Here is a 14377-nt window from a genome sequence, read left to right as displayed (position 1 = left end):
AATACAACATATAAATATAATATCGTAATGTGATCGTATATTCTTCATTGTAAATTGAGAAAGCCTCAAGACTGACTCAATTAGTTATTAGGAAGGAAAGTTTGTTTCCTTGGATGTAAGCGTGACATTAAATCAGTGAGATCACATGTTATGTTATGCAAACTTTGGATGTGAATTATGTATGATTAGAGAAGAAACTAGCGTTGTTGATGTACTATGAGCTTCAAAGGAATTGTATTGGCAAATGAGTTGTTTAGTTAGTTCAAGAACTTGGATATGTTATCTTGAAGATTGTTTAGTGAAGATAGTCTCGAGGGTATTTCGACACTATGTTTAGTTGTCCTCTTTTCAACTCCTAACAGGGTTCAAACCTCCAGATAAGGATTCAAAGTCTCCTAACAAGGACTCACATGCAATGATTGTATTTCATTTGACTGCTAATAGGGTCACATTCTTTTACAAAGAACTTTCTATATTAGTACATCATCTTGTGGGCATTATTCCCATTGGAGTTTTTCCTTTGATTAAGGGTTTCCCTAGTTAACATATATGGTGTTATTGTGCATGGTTATCTTTCTATGGTTGTTACATCTTTTGATTACATGATTTAGATTTGATAAACTTATTAGAAGTTGTTTTAAGCCAATAACTGATTCATCTCCCCTCTCCCCTCCCTCTCAATTATTTTGGTGGGCTTTACTTTCTAAAAATTGGTATCAGAGCATCAAGTCATCAAAGGAAACGTCTAACAACTTAAGGAGATCTATGGCTTCTTATTTTAGGAAAGAAAGTTCGAAGTTTAATGGGATATGTTATGACACTTCGAAGGAAAATATGAAGACTCACTTGATGTGCACGAGTTTGGAATTTTGGGGCTTTATATTGAAGCAAAAGGATATAATAGATGAAGAAACACTTGGTTCTTGTGAACATACGGATAAAGATCCATTCATGCAAAACATGATTTCTAAAGAAGCATTGTTGTCAACTCTTCTTGAATCTTAATATGCAGAGGTAAAAACTTTAAAGCTTGCACATGAGATTCAGACTAGATTACAAAATATATATGAAGGTGATGAATATGCAAAGAAGTCTAGATTGCGAGTTGGATATACATATTTCAAAGTGCTAAAATGTAGGAAGATGAAACTATAAATGGATACTTTAGTAGGATATATGAGATTTTTGCAAAAGTTAGAGGTTTTAGTGGAACTAAAACAGAAGATGAGATTTTGTGGAAGATTTTGAAAACTTTGACACTTGTTTATCATCACAAGGCACAAATGATTGAAGAAGTTATTCCTTGCACACCTAACTTTACCAAAGAGACTCTTCTTGAAAAGTTGTAGGCATCTAAATTATTGATGAAATAGAATGAAAGACTACTTTTAGCATAGATAGAGACATACCTACATTAATTAGGAATGCGAGTACAAGTGGAGATTATGCTAGAGACATACCTACATTAAATAGGAATGCGAGTACAAGTGGAGATTATGCTAGAGAACAAGCAGTAAAACAAGAAGACAAGAAGATTGATAAAGGACTTGTGTTGCTTATGAAGAGAGAATCTAAAAGTAATAAAATTATTGTTTGTTGGACATGCAAGGAACTTGGTCATTATTCATCTAAATGTCCTAAGAGAGAGAAAGATAAAGCCCAGTAAGCCCTACAAGTCTAGATTGATTCTTTGCTAATGAAGATGATGAACTTGATTTTACGATGGTAAATTTCCTAGATGACAGTGATGATGAGGATGATGAGATAGGATTTGTTGTTATTAAGGAAGAACATCCAGAATGGAAATACGAAGAGAAGAAAAAGCCTTAGTATCACATGTTGAGAAGAAAAGTTTGATTGAATTATAGATAGTGAGTGTTCTCATCATATGATTGGATATATGAACAAATTTGTTGAATTCAATAGTTATGATGGAGGAATAGTTAGAGTTGGAAATAATATGGCATGTCACATTAAGGGAAAGAGATCTATTACACTTGATGGAAAGACTTACACTGATGATGTTTACTTTGTGGATGGATTGAAACATAATCTTTTGAGTGTTGGACAACTTGTTGACAAGGGATATCAGTTGCAATTTATAGTGAGGAATTGTATTATCAAAGATAAAGATGGTACATTGATTAGAGCATGTACAAGAATAAGAGGTAATGTTTTTTAGTTGAACCCTACTAAGATGACATGTTTGGGTGCTAAAGCATATGATAGCTAGTTATGGCATAAGAGATTTTGTCACATTAACTTTGATAACATTGTGAAGATCAGTACAATACTTGCAATAAGAGATTTTCCTAAGATTGCAAAACCTTCTAAATGTGATTTGCAAAGAATGTGTGATGCCAAAAGAAAAGAAAAGTTCATTTCCAAAAAAAATACTTAGTACTTCAGCAAAGTTGGAGATTGTGTACACAAATTACAGTGGTCCTACAAGAGAAAGAGCATTAAATGGTGAAAGGTAATTTATGCTTCTTATTGATGATTTTACTAGAATGATGCAGATAACATTTCTTAGAGAAAAGTCTGAAGATTTTGAGAAATTTAAGATATTTAAGAGTAGAGCTGAGAATGAATCTGTCTTGAAGATTAAGTGCTTGAGATAAGATAGAGGTGGATAATTTATTTCAAAAAAATCTAATATTGTTTTGTGAGGATAATGGCATAAAGAGACAACTTTCAGCTCCTAAGACATAGTAACAAAATGAGATGGTAGAAAGAAGGAAAAGATTAGTGACTGAAGTAGCTAGAGCAATGATGTTTGAGAATAATGTATCACATATAGTTTGAAGAGAGGTAGTGAAAACTAAAGTATACACAATGAACATTTCAAATTAGACAAGGTGCTAATAAGACACCTTATGAAATTTGGTTTGGACATACACCTACTGTGAAATACTTTAGAATCTTTGGAAGTAAATGCTATATTAAGAGATATGATGATAGTGGCAAGTTTGATTCTAGAAGTGATGAAGGAATGTTTCTGATATTCATTGTGTTAGATAACTCGGAGCGGGGGGGAGGAGGTGAATCAATTATACCCAGTTATCCCACATGCCTTAAAAACAATTCAGTGCCAAATCAAACTTTATATACTTTCACAACATTAACTTGGTAACCACATTCAACATCTCAATTCACACTTATAATCTTTACTATAACAAGTATCAGAATAATTATTTAGCTTATACTGAGTTCCAACATGAAACATAAACCATGGAATAAAGTTTACAAAAATAAGTAATCAACCAATTGAACACCAAATTTTTAACACGAAAATTGTTGGCAATATGGTCAGTTAGATGTCTAGTGAGTTGTCATTTATGGCAACATGTATTCAACATTTTACTTATGCATTTACAAATAGAAATTTGTCTAAGTGTTGGATAGTATGCAACAGTACAGAATATAGATGTGATGTGTACAAATGACACATTTCAAGTTAGCTCACATGTAGTTGAGGATAGCTTTATGACAATGTCATGATGACGTAGGTAAGTGCACTGATGTGTACAAACAATATGACACAAGTTATAGACAAAATACTAGTTTAGGTATTTGATAGAACATGACATAGTATATTAGAAATATGAGTTGTACGACTTAAGAAATTACTTTGGTAATAAAATAATTACTAAGTCATGATGAGCCAACTTTGTGGATATTAATCTATAAGTGATTTTATATTATGTCAAGCATATGAAGACATGAAGACCGACTGAGAAAAGAAATATTAATGTGCAAGGTATAAATAAAGATCTTATCTTACCCAAAGAATGTGAAGTTGACATGTAAGTTGTATGACATCTGAACTATTGTACAGACAACTTGAAAGATATATGAGCCTTATGTGATGCAAGATCTGATGTATGATAAAAAAAAGTTCAAATTTCAGTAGTGAGAAAGTATTGTATGTATACCTATATTTGTGAAGAACTTAATTGTATAATTGCATGTTAAGGTAGTGGGCTCTTCTTGCATACATTGTATTTGTTCTACCAACTCCTAATAGGGTTGAAGCAACTCCTAACGTGATTGAGGCTTCTAACAAGGCCTAGTCCTCTAACAAGGACTCGAGATACTATATGTACTTCATAGACTTCTAACAGGGTCAATATCCTTAACAAGATTCTTTTGTTTAGTGGATCATCAAGTGGATATAATCCCCACAAGGGTTTCATTAGTTAACAAATAACAGTGTTATGAGTTCTATTTGTGCATGGTTATATTTATTATTCAACATTGTTGGTTTACTTTCATATGAAAGTTATAAAGTAATTAACAATATTCAGTTGTGGGCAAAAGTTTGTAGAATACTGATTCACCCCCTCCTCTCAATATTATCTATTTCTAAAAATTGGTACTAGAGCACAATTACTCTGAAGAGGCTTGACAACTTGAGTAAGATCCATCTGGATATCGAACAATTAAAGAGGAATCTTGAAGAAGCTCTTGTACAGATTGACCTTCTTACAGAAGAAAGAGATAACATCAAAGATAGGTACAAAGATGAAAAAGTTTATATTGGCAAACTAAAAGACGATTGATGATATGGAATTTGGTAAGGAGTCAAATGTGCAGACTAGTGACAATAATGAAGTAGGAAATCTCAAGAAAGAAAATGAGATCTTGAAACTTGAGTTGAAAATTGTGGAACTTGAGTTTTAAGAAAGATGGTAGTAAGAGTGAACTTGATTTGAAATATGAGAATACAGACCTTAGATCCCAATTGAGTCAAGTAACATCTAAATTATATTCTATTAAGATTGAGCATACATAATTAGAAAAGTACAATACCATTGTGAAGGGAGAATTGACACAAGCTAAGCAACAATTAGAGAGACTTTATTCTAGTAGTGAGAAAATTAATGAAAAAATATTTCACCAGATACCTTCTTATGATAAGACAAGCATTGGTTACCTTATTGGAGAGAAACATGCCAAGAAAGTCAAAATTAGAAAAGAACCAGATCCAATTGTTGAATCCCCTAAAGAGTCAGATCTGAGTAAGATTGGATCAAGCATTACTATTGAAGTATCTAAAGAGATTGAACTAGTTGATCTATCTACGAAACATGATGAGCCTAAGGAAAAAAGGAAGTTGATAAACCTAAGCAAGATGAGCCACCAAAGGAGGTTAGACATGAGTTCAGAGGTAGATCTTTCATATGCAATGAAACTAGTCATATGAAAAGAAATTACACAAGTAAGTCTTTTAAACCTATTGCTAATTTCTATTGTTATAATTGTCATGGTTATGGACATAAAGCAGTAGATTGTAAGAAACCTAAGTTTGATAGTAATAATGCAAATAGTAGAATGTTTAGGAACACTAACCCTGCATGTAACAAAAGAAGGAGATCACAAAGTAGATCTAATGATAGAGGAAGATCTGATGGAGAAAGGAAATAGGTTGTATGTTACAAGTGTAACAATCCTAGACACATTGCAAGGAATTGTAGAGCACCTGATAGTCAGAATGGAACCAATCAGAGGAGGAATGCACATGTATGTTAGGTATGCAATAAATTTGGACACACAACGAGATATTGCAGAATGGATAGAAGAAATTTCAACAGGAATCCTAATCATAGAAGAAACAATAACAAAATTGACAGAAGGAATGATAACAACAATGATAATAGCTAGAAGGAAGCAATCAAGGAACATGTTGATGGATTCAAAGAAGCATTTGTGAAAGCTAAAGATCCATAAAGTTCTTATATAGTTTTGGAGGAACAATATTTTGATACACCTAATGAGAGATTAAAGTCAAAAGTTTTTGTGACTCATCCTATCTGAATTAAGAAGTTTCAGAAGAGGCAGAGCATCAATTTAATCATAACTAATTTCCAAAAGAGAGTTAGAAGTTGCATAGTTAATAGAAGGTAAAGGACTTAGAGAGAAGGCTATCGTCCAGTGCACAAACTTAGATATTATTGCAGTAAGCCACAAGATGGAAAGCAATTTTACTGATGATAAATGATAGTATTTGAATTTGTGGTAGATGCACATTTAATGTGGAGTTCGATTTGAAGTGATTTAAAGATCACAAGCAAGATTGTATGTACCATTTGATCATGTCAAGTGTCTAGAGCGACTTGAAGAGCGATTTTACAGTAAATTGAAGTGCAAAAAGAAGTTCTTGAATTGCAAAGTTGCAAAAGCCCTAAAAATGCAACTTTTAAGGATGTGCTTCATGTAGAAGATGTACAGAGTTATATCCACTACAAAATTGAAAGTATTGAAGATGAGGATATACACAAGGACTTAGGAGTCATGTGTAATAATGATCTATCTTTGAAATCTGAGTATGTGCACCTAAATGAGTTAAACCTAGTGAAGGATATGTTCTATATAGAGTTTGACAATCATTACTAGACTAGAATTATTCTAAGTAGGGTTCATGATGAAACGCTTTGGTTAGGTGATGCGCATGTCACAATTGACAATGACCTAATTCATAAGGTCATAGGTCTAAGTAATGAGGGATGCACCCCTGTAAATGATAGAAATGTAAGGAAGTTGGTTGAGATGGACCTATTTACTAGATTTGATGGAAGAAATATGAAGGTTGATACAATTCGAGATAAATGAGTCAAGCTATTGAGAAAGATTTTAGGGTTCAAGTTCAACGACGGTTCAAGGGTTAACTAAGTACCAACCAGATTTTTAGATACAACCTATGTAATGGCAGTTGAAAAGAGAAAAGAGAACTTATGTGAGATAATCAAAGTACAATTATTGGATAACATTGCAAAACTGAAGAAGAACAAGAATGAAGTCTTTAGATTTGAGTCCCTATATTAATACATTTGTTTATCTATGCAACAAAGAAGTTCCCAGGGATGACAAATTGGGAAAATAATGAGTGTACAATGAAGTTGGTGACTTAGTGCTACAGGGCAAAGATGGAAAATGTCAGAGATAATGACATAGACAGAATGATGAAGAGTTTTCAATCTGAGATGAAATAGAGAAACAAAATACCTCCTTCCATGGTAGAGAAGTACAAATATGATTATGCTTCATGGTGGAAATTGATAACACATGCATGGAAATAGTTTAACCCAGGGTGAAATTCATTGAGCCCATGGGATATGAGATGACTGTAGAACTCATAGAAGGGTATGTGTAGATCATACTCCAGTTAGAAAAGGACATTGAGTGCCCTAGATGGGGTACTTATGAAGAGAAAGTGAGAGAAGTTCATTTTGAACTTCATAGCAAGGAAAGCAAGAAGATAATTGAGAAAGTGATAGATTCTATTCTTAAGGAATCTGGCATGACTCATGAGGAGTTTAATGAGGTCAAAGGAATTACACTAGAAATGAAGGTAAGTGGGCAATCCTTGGTGATAACAAACCTATTTCTATTGCAACACCTTATGAAGGTGTAACTATTGCTAAACTAGGTGTGTAGGCACCATATGCAATAGTTGCACAAGTGCAATCGGTAGTAGTTCAGCTACCTAAAAGGAAATCAAAGGTTATCACACCTGTTGCACAGAGGAAGTCTGAAAGATTGGTAAAAGTGGAACAAAAACCCACACCACCTACCAAGAAAAGGGTCAAGCAAACTACTAGTGGACCCAGAAAGAGAAGAAAAACTCTACAAGTCAATGATTCAAAGGAATTAGAGTATGAAACTAATGATAGAATAGTGGAGCAAGCATCACAAGAAGGAAGAACACCAATAGGAAAGAGAGCATGGAAACCAAAGGTAAAAAGCCTTAACATGCAAATTATAAATGACGATAATTTTGTACAGTTAAATAAGTATTATAGCTTATATAATAATATGGATAGAAGGCAACTAGAGAATGCCATAGTGAGGAATATGATTTTGAGGAACAAAAGATTTGATAAGATCCAGAATAGGATTCTATAGGACCTATATAATAGGTTTTTTGAATAGGAAGAAAAGAGTGATAGAAGAAGACACAAAGTTGAGAGAAACAATGATTAACAAGTTGTGTGAAGTTAACTCTAAGGAGGACATGTACAAAATTTTGAAGGGTATTCAGCCCTTGTTGAGGAACAAAAGAAGAGTGATTCTTCTGATGGGAAGCAATTATTAGGATGTAAGAAAGGAAACATAGGAGACCATAGTAAAACATATGACATCAGTACATCCAGTATCAAAGGAGAGTGTGTAGCCACAACCAGTCAGTCTAGTTTATGTGGAAGCCAATACTCCCACTAATGATGAAGAAGAGGTTGAGGAGACACAATAGATACCCTCACCACCTCACATAGTTATAAGTACTAAATCCATGCAAGTGGATAGTATGCATATAATAGTGGATACAAGGGAAAATCCTTTTGTAGAATTTGACACATCTATTGTTGGCAATATCACAACCTACAAAAGCTTTGATGAAGAAGATGAGGAAGAGGAAAATAAGAAACAAACATAGGAGAAGAGGAAACAAGTAAAAATGCAAGAAGAAGAAAAGAAGAAAGAAACAGAGAGGTTAGAAGAGGAAAAGAAAAAGAAGGAAGAAGAAGAAGAATGAAATAAGAAACAATAGGAAGAGGAAGAAAGAAGGAAGAAATAAGAAGAAAATTCAAAGAAAGAAGATGAGAGACTAGAAGAAGAGAGGAAGAGAAGAGGATTGTAGAACATAAAGTAGTTACACTGATTCCAGTAGTAACTCTAGTAGCAACAACAACATCAATAGTGGTACCATTTGATGATGACGATGATCAAAAGCGATTGATGAATTCTTTGAGTGAATTTCTCCAAAAGAACAAGTCATTTAAGTCTTTGGAGAAGACATTATCAAAATTCTTGGACATGATGTAGAAGATAGTTACTACAACTATAGCTAATCAAGACTTGCGGTCAAAGGTTGAAGAATTGGTGAGATTCTTTGATGAAGAATTCACAACCTTGTCTAAAGTAGCTTCAACACAAGCACATGCAAAGCATGGTGTATCACTTTTTGACACAGTGTGCATGAATGTAAGAAATGATTTGAAGGCACTTAATGTATGTGTCAAGGAGTTGAGGAAAGATATTGATGAGGAAAAAAAGTTGTATGGACAGTGCACACTATTATACAAGCACTTAAAAAATATTTAGAATCAAATAAAGGATCAGATGAGCGAACTTAATACACTCACTACAAAGTTAGAACTCCCTGACACTCATTGCAAAGTTACAGCTCCTTGAGGCCAACATTGAAGACTGTGGAACAGAAGTGGAGAAGATCCATAATACAATAAGAGGTTTAGAGTTTGATGAGGAAAAGGTATTAAAGAGGTTCTTTACTCTTAGATAAATCCTATCACCTAAGATCATCATTTTGCAGAGGCAACTGGAGGAATGTCTTGTAGCAAAGACTTCCTATAATAAGTTTTCCTATACTAAATTGAGCACAATCGAAGTGGCATCCTAGGCACTATGTGCACCAATCAGTATCTTTGATATAGTTAAGGACAACTGGAAGAAGGAACTAGAAAGACTAAAACTTGTATATGCAGATTGTTTTTCTAGGATATCAAGTTGATCAACAATAGACTACCCAATTTTTGTATACAGTTTTTGACACCTTTTCCATTGATGTCAAAGGGGGAGTAATATATGTAAGGAAAATTGTATGTACTAAGGAGGAGAAATATTGTATGTGAAGGAAATCATACATGTATATGTAAGGGGGAGTACACTTATGCATCAATGTAAGGAGTGATAAGGAATGTAATGATCCATCAAAACATGAATAAAATGGTTATGTTTTGAAGGCAATTTTGTGTAGTTACTTTTATTTGTTTTTGTTTTGTATGAGATCATTTTGGGACTTAGCCAATTTTTTCAAATATTTCCATCAATGCCAAAGGGGGAGATTGTTGACAATATGGTTAGTTAGATGTCTAGTGAGTTGTTGTTTATGACAACATGTATTCAAAATTTCATTTATGCATTTACAAATAGAAAATTGTCTAAGTGTTAGACAATTTGCAGCAGTACAAAAGATAGATGTGATGTGTATGGATGATACATTTTGAGTTAGCTCATGTGCAGTTGAGGATAGATTTATGATAATGTCATGATGATGTAGGTAAGTGTGTAGATGTGTACATACAATATGATGCAAGTTGTAGACAAAATACTAGTTTAGGTATTTGATAGAACAAAATAGAGTACATAAAAAATATGAGTTGTACAAATTAATGAATTATTTTGGTAACAAAATAATTACTAAGTCATGATGAGCTGACTTTGTGGATATTAATCCATAAGTGATTTTATATTATGTCAAGCGTGTGAAGACATGAAGGATGACTAAGCAAAGAATTATTAATGTGTGAGGTATAAGTAAAGATCTTATCTTGCGCAAAGAATGTGAAGTTGATGTGTAAGTTGTATGACATGCAAACTATTGTACAAACAACTTGAAAGATATATGAGCCTTATGTGATGTGAGATCTAATGTATGATTAGAGAAAGTTCAAATTACAATAGTGAGAAAGTCTTGTATGTATACCTATACTTTGTAAGAACTTAATTGTATAATTGCATGTTAGGGCAGTGAGCTCTTCTTGCATACATTGTATTTGTTCTACTAACTCCTAACAGGGTTGAAGCAACTCCTAACAGGGTTGAGGCTTCTAACAAGGGCTAGTCCTCTAACAAGGACTTGAGACACTATATGTACTTCATAGACTCCTAATAGGGTCAATATCCTTAACAAGATTCTTTTGTTTAGTGGATCATCTAGTGGGTATCATCTCCACTGAGGTTTCCCCACTGAGTTTTCCCTTGGCCAGGGTTTCCCTAGTTAACAAATAATGGTGTTATGAGTTCTCTTTATGCATGGTTATATTTAATGTTCAACATTGTTGGTTTATTTTCATATGCAAGTTATAGAGTAAGTAACAATATTCAGTTGCGGGCAAAATTTTGTAGAAAAATAATTCACCCCTTCTTAGTATAATCTATTCTAATAGGAAACCTTGTAAAGGGTAAAAAACACTTGGGATTGGCAACCTAAATAATTCACTCTTTTGAAGTGAGCTCTACTAGGAGTCAACCTTGTAAAAGGTTTACATGAACATTTTTAGTGTGAATTTTTTAGAGGATTTTAACCAAAGATCATCCAGACCTTATCAACCCTTTACATTTCTAAAGTGTGACCTGCTTTAAAGGACTTACAAACATCACCAATCTATGTTACCATATAGGATTTCATAGACTAGTTATGTCCACTTAGTTAAGAGATTTTCTTTGCTACAATGACAAAAAAGTAAGAGTCAGATGATCCTAGTTTAGGTTGAGCATTACCATTACTTTATCAGATCTCTTCTTCACTCATTCTTCTTCCTTCTAATCTCTATCTAGCTGATTCACATCACACCCCTTTTGCTTGATCTTCCTTCCTTTGTTTTGCTTAGTTCACCTTGTTATTATTTCCCCTTCATCTTCAACTATAATTCACACTTAATTAACATTCAACCAACAACCAAAAATGGTCTCAATCATCTCCTTAAATAGTTAACTTCATCCTTCTAGATCCTTCCATATTTTTGCTGCTTAATCACAATAGTAGAACTCAGATTCATTATATTTACACACTCAAAAAATAGAACTTCCTTGAACTTTGTGCTCATCTTCATCTTTCTTAAATCTCCTTCATCAAGTCTTTGTTACATTTTCCTAGCCATAGATCTTGTAATAAAATTTGACTTTATCCTTTGAACTTCTCGAACATTATTTATTTTCATCATAAGTTGGCCTCAAACCTCATATTTCTTAACTTGTTCTTCCAGCTCATACTTGATGAACATTACTACTTGACTCGAGTAAAACTGTGCTTGGATAACAATAAAATCAATTAGTTAACACTGAACTTCATCTTTACTTTTCCATGCGCTTGGTTGATACTTTAGTAGCTCGAACAATACTATGTTCCTTCTTTCACTTAGTATAACTAGTGTATCTTGGTGAATACATGAACTTTATTACACCTTTACATTATTGCAAAACAATCAAACCACCATTACACTATCATAGTCAAATTCATTCAAGTACCCATTAAAAACCAATTCATATCAACTATGTCATCATCATACTTTCTTCAAATCCTTTTCATCAATGAAATGATATGACACTCTACTAAATTAGCATAATGTCTAACCAACTAAGGCTTGACATCTATGATATCCCCATTTCGACATATAAATTAACTAATAAATAAGTATTATACATAGTATAATATTAATAATCGATAATTTGTGTAAAATATTATTATACTAAGATGCACATATAATTTGTTATATATTATATAATTTTATAAATATCAATTACACACACACACAAACAAACACACACACACACACACACACACACACACACACACACACACACACGAATATTATTATATATTTATATGTCATGGATAACTAATACATATTTGTATGACAATAGTATATGATATTATATCTTTTATATATTAAAATAATTTTTAAATAAAAATATTCATATATAATTAATATAATAATATATAATATAACTACTTTATTAAATTTAATGAAAAGACACATCCCTATGAAACGTTGGATATATATATATATATATATATATATATATATATATATATATCAAAGTTGAAGAGGATATCATAGGAAATATTATTAAACTGATTCAGATAAGAGGAAAATCTGAAGATGTCCTAAAATAGGACATTACAAGTGGTATCAAAGCATCTTTCTTTCTAGTCTATGAAAAATAGTTAATGCAAAATCACCAAAAGATAAAAGAGCACTGGAAAAGGAAAGAAGGAAACAATGAACTTGTAGGGAGATTGGAAATCCTACAATAAATATGGGAGAGTCAAGTCAGTGGAATAAGAGTCACAAAACAAAGGAGAATTGTAATTTTGTTTGAATAATTAGGGCTAAAAATATGAAACCGTCACATTTGACAATATACAATTGTTCGTTGATTACATGGAGAACTACAATCCTCGACAACACTAGAATTAGAAACACTATGTGTATAGGATTCCTGCCCATTCCGTATTCCATAGTCGGCAACACCAATAGCACCAGTCTACTTCTCCATAACCAATGAGTGAACACATCCTCCCCAGGATCCCCGGCTAGGGAAGTTCAAAATTTAGCCTGAACCAGGAACAAAGGTTCAATCGTGTCCCCATTCCCCCACAACCATAATATATCATTGCCATTGCTAATACCATCTCAACTTTATAGTATTCTATGTCTCATTGCCAAGCTCCGCAGGTGATGGACAGTTTCAAAGAATATGAACCAGATCTCCTTCGATGTGAGCAACATATACCATGTGTTTCTGAGCTTTTGGGGAGAAGATGTGAGGAAAAGCTTAGTGGACCATCTGCACGAGTCTCTCAGTGTAGTGGGGCTAAGGGTTTTCCTGGACAACGAAGCATTGGAGAAGGGTGAAGACATCAAATACAGCTTGCAAAGAGCCATAGAGAAAAGTGATATCCTCATCCTAGTATTTTCTCAACTCTTTTCTAAATCAACTTGGTGTCTGAAAGAGACGGAGAGGATTTTGAGATCAAATGGCATCATTGTTCCTATCTTCTACGATGTGGAGGCCTCTAACGTTTGCTTCCCTTGAAGAGAGGTAATTTTAAAGAGGCATTTGGGAAGCATTACAACCATTTAGATCAACAGGATGAAAGTACCATTCAAAACTGAGAGAATGCTCTTCATTGAATCCCTCATCTTTCTGGTTGGACACTCCAAGCATAATCTGGGAACATTATCATTTCGTTTCCTAAATTACAAGAGTAGGGGCAAAATTAAAAGATACCTGCTAATACCATCATGATAATTACCATAGTCAACTTTACCTTGGATGACATAGTGAAGAAGAAATCGAACATGTCCATTTCTGTGGATCAAACGGAAAGATTGGCATTTGCAGTGAGAGCATCACAATATGAGCCCTGCATCGAGCTTCAGAAAGGTTCGTCACATGACCAAGTTACATAGAGAGGCACGAGGGAGAGAAATACAAAAAAAATAAAGAGAGCAAGTCATATATGTTAAAATGAGAAGTTTTTTATTTCTTATAAAAGGGTCCACATATAAAAGATCTCTTGCATTCGTGCAATTCATAAGAAAAAATGAAGTCAGGTACAAACGTTTTGACTCAGTTTATTGGCCACATTTGAATGCAGAGCTGAGAAGAGGACTTGACTCTTCAATAGTATTTACTGAAATTATTTCTCACACAAATGGAAGTTCAAACTCAATTAACTCTGCTAACTTCAAGATGGGTTGCGACGACTAAATTGCAATGGTAGAGATTTGTGTGTCTACATTATGCGTAAAACAAAGAGAAGCAATCTATGAGATTTTCTTGCACTATG

The sequence above is a fragment of the Cupressus sempervirens genome, chromosome 8 (assembly GCF_028749045.1).
Source record: "Cupressus sempervirens isolate cs-2001-9-10 chromosome 8, ASM2874904v1, whole genome shotgun sequence".
NCBI lineage: Eukaryota > Viridiplantae > Streptophyta > Pinopsida > Cupressales > Cupressaceae > Cupressus > Cupressus sempervirens.
Note: the sequence above shows the minus strand (reverse complement) of the source record.